Source organism: Rhinopithecus bieti, unplaced genomic scaffold (genome assembly GCF_001698545.2).
Source record: "Rhinopithecus bieti isolate Rb0 unplaced genomic scaffold, ASM169854v2 scaffold_42772, whole genome shotgun sequence".
NCBI classification, from domain to species: Eukaryota; Metazoa; Chordata; class Mammalia; order Primates; family Cercopithecidae; genus Rhinopithecus; species Rhinopithecus bieti.
The window spans coordinates 2,489,569-2,492,800 of record NW_016818842.1 but is presented as its reverse complement, the minus strand read 5'-3'; the positions used below and the strand labels follow the sequence as shown (position 1 = coordinate 2,492,800).

The window sequence follows — 3,232 nt, the reverse complement described above, 5'->3', positions numbered from 1 at the left end:
TTTTTTTGAGACGGAGTCTCGCTCTGTCGTCCAGGCTGGAGTGCAGTGGCCGGATCTCAGCTCACTGCAAGCTCTGCCTCCCGGGTTCACGCCATTCTCCTGCCTCAGCCTCCCGAGTAGCTGGGACCACAGGCGCCCGCCACCTCGCCCGGCTAGTTTTCTGTATTTTTTAGTAGAGACGGGGTTTCACGGTGTTAGCCAGGATGGTCTCGATCTCCTGAGCTCGTGATCCGCCCGTCTCAGCCTCCCAAAGTGCTGGGATTACAGGCTTGAGCCACCGCGCCCGGCGATTAGTCTTAAGAGAATGGGTAGACTGATGGCAGAAGGAGATGGCAATCAGGAGGACTAAAGTAAAGACTGCTGCAATAGGCAAGCTAATACTTAAAGTACCGAAGGAGGGGCCGGGGGAGAGCAGTGAGAATGCAAAGAACAGAAAAATGGAGACAGCTGTCTAGGATCTGGCACTTCCCAGAAGGAAGAGGACATTCAGAGTAAGATCTGTCAGTTTCATGCCTTAGCAACTGGTGAATTTAGTGAACGCACAGGAGGTAAAAGGCTGGGAGAGGAAGCAAATACCACCACTTCAGATTTAAACGGGGTCTAAGGTATGAAAAAGGTACATACAACTGTCCTACAAACAGATGAAATGCAGTCCTCACATGATATGCCCTGTTAGGAGCCTTTAGGAGCCATCTGAACAACCCTGTTCATTGAGATGGTATAGAAGAGCAAGAACTCCAAGTATGTCCAGAACAGACAGGCCGGGTGCAGTGGCTCATGCCTGTAATCCCAACACTTTGGAAGGTAGAGGTGGGAGGATGGCTTGAGGTTTGGAGTTGGAGACCAGCCTGAGCAACATAGCAAGACTCTGCTTCTACAGAAAATGTTTAAAAATTAGGTGGGCATGGTGGGGGCCTGTAGTCCCAGCTATGCAGAAGCTGAGGTGGGAGGATCGCTTGAGCCCAGGAGTTCGATGCTGCCATGAGCTATGATCATGCCACTGCACTCCAGCCTGGGCAACATAGGGACACCCCATTTTCACACACAAAAAAAACTTTAAAAATTAGTCAGGCGTGGTCAGCTGTGCACACCTGTAGTCCCAGCTACTTGGAAGTGGGGTGGAGGATCTCTTGAGTCCAGGAGTTGGAGGCTGCAATGAGCCATGATAGCACCACCGCACTCCCAGCCTGGGCGACAGAGACAGAGATCTCTCTCTCTCTCCTCTCTCTCGTCTCTTTCTCTCTCTAGAAAGAGTCTTTATTTATTTATTTAAGACAGAGTCTCATTCTGTCGCCCAGGCTGGAGTGCAGTGGCACGTTCTCTACTCACAACTGCTACCTCCCGGGTTCAAGCAATTCTCCTGCCTCAGCTCCATGTAGCTGGAACTACAGGTGCATGCCACCATGCCCAGCTAATTTTCGCATTTTTAGTAGAGACGGGTCTCACTCTGTTGGCCAGGCTGGTCTGGAACTCCTGACCTGGGGTGATCCCCCCACCTCTGCCTCCCGAAGTGCTGGGATTACAGGAGTGAGCCACCAGGCCCCGCGGAGACCTTGTCTCTTAAAAAAAAAAAAAAAAAGCCGGGCGCGGTGGCTCACACCTGTAATCCCAGCACTTTGGGAGGCCGAGGTGGGTGGATCATGAGGTCAGGAGATCGAGACCATCTTGGCTAACACGGTGAAACCCCATCTCTACTAAAATACAAAAAATTAGCCGGGCGTGGTGGCGGGCGCCTGTAGTCCCAGCTACTCGGGAGGCTGAGGCAGGAGAAAGGCGTGAACCTGGGAGGCGGACTTTGCAGTGAGCCGACATCACGCCACTGCATTCCAGCCTGGGCGACAGAGCGAGACTCCGTCTCAAAAAAAAAAAAAGAAAGAAAGAAAGAAAGAAAAAAGACAAAACGGGGGCAGGGGGAGGGGGCAACACAGAACAGAAACAGAACCTTGGGGAACAGAGACACGACGCTGAGTTGAGCAGAAACCAGGGCAGGAGCACCAGGCAGGGACGGAAGACTCGGTTCCATCGAAGGAGTGGGATCCTGGGACCCAAGGGAGCGGGAGCACAGGGAGCAGGGATGAAGATGGCGAAAGCACGACTTGCCAGGACACTTGCTGAGGAGCCACACTCCACACCTACCACACGCTGGAACTGCCTTTTAATTGTCACATGCTTGCCAAAATTCAAGACAACAACGCACAATGCTGGAGGTCGGAAGCCGAGGATGACCTGCCCAGGGCCGAACTCGGGAAATGCAAGAGGCCTAGTCGGCCCCAGGGCGCGGAAGGGACTCACCCGACCAGGCCATGTCCAGACGGGGGCCCCAGGGGGCGGTGGCCAGACCACGGCCGCAGCAAGTGTCCCCCCAAGGCGGCTGCGACTTCCGAGGCCTCTACTTGCACCAGTCCGGGCCACGAGGACCAGTTCCCAACCTCCCTAAGCCGCCTGGCCGCAGCTCGGTTGGGCGCGAGGACCCCGGGCAGGCGGAAACCTCGTGGTGGTCCCGACGTGCACCGCGCACACCTGCGTCACTGAGGGGCGACTCCCACGACAGAGGCACGAGGTGGCCGGTTGCCGGGCAACGAGGCATGGCTGCTCCCTGCTTTCAGCTGGCTCCCAGACTCTTAGATTGAGGGCGGGAAGACAAAGTAGGTTGGGTCCTGCCTTCCTCTTTCACCTTGCAGACTGGGGGAATCCAATCCAATCACCCTTGTGTACAAGAGTGGGAATCTAACTCGTCCCCAGGTGGCCCGCACCCCCAAAAGGTATTCAGTGCCTCCAAGGCTGTGGCTCCTTACGAGCCCCAATCCCTACTCAGATTTGACCCTTGCTGGTGCCAGGTTTTCCTGGGACCTCCGGGAACAGCAGCTCCGCACACAGTTGGCGATTTCCCACGGTGAGACGTTGATGGTTGGTTTTTATTTAGTTCTTTGAAAGTTACTCAGATTGTTCTGAAGACTGCCTGGAAAACTGCACATTTAGACTGAAACCAAAACTCACGGGCACTTTGTTTTTTTTTTTTTTTTTTTTTTAACAGTTGCTAAGGGGTTTCCCCAGTCACAATCATTCTGTCACAATCTGGCCAAAACTGAACAGCTAAAGCCTGTTCTACTAGTCTGAGCATTAGAGAACCCCATTGGTGGGTTTTCAAACTCTGGAGTTCCTCTGTCTATTGGAAACTGATTCTGGCACCTCTCCACGGCTTTCTTTTCTTTTTTTTTCTTTCTTTTCTTTT

General features: G+C 53.6%; 1 protein-coding gene across 1 annotated transcript in view; it reads right to left on the bottom strand.

Annotated features, from left to right (window-relative positions):
- POM121C (POM121 transmembrane nucleoporin C) overlaps window positions 1-2,499 on the bottom strand; it is a 60,925-nt gene extending 58,426 nt beyond the window's left edge. Inside the window, exon 1 of the mRNA XM_017857665.1 lies at window positions 2,293-2,499. The gene's annotated coding sequence lies outside the window, so the exon portion shown is untranslated. The remainder of the gene's footprint in view (window positions 1-2,292) is intronic.
- Window positions 2,500-3,232: the final 733 nt, after the last annotated feature.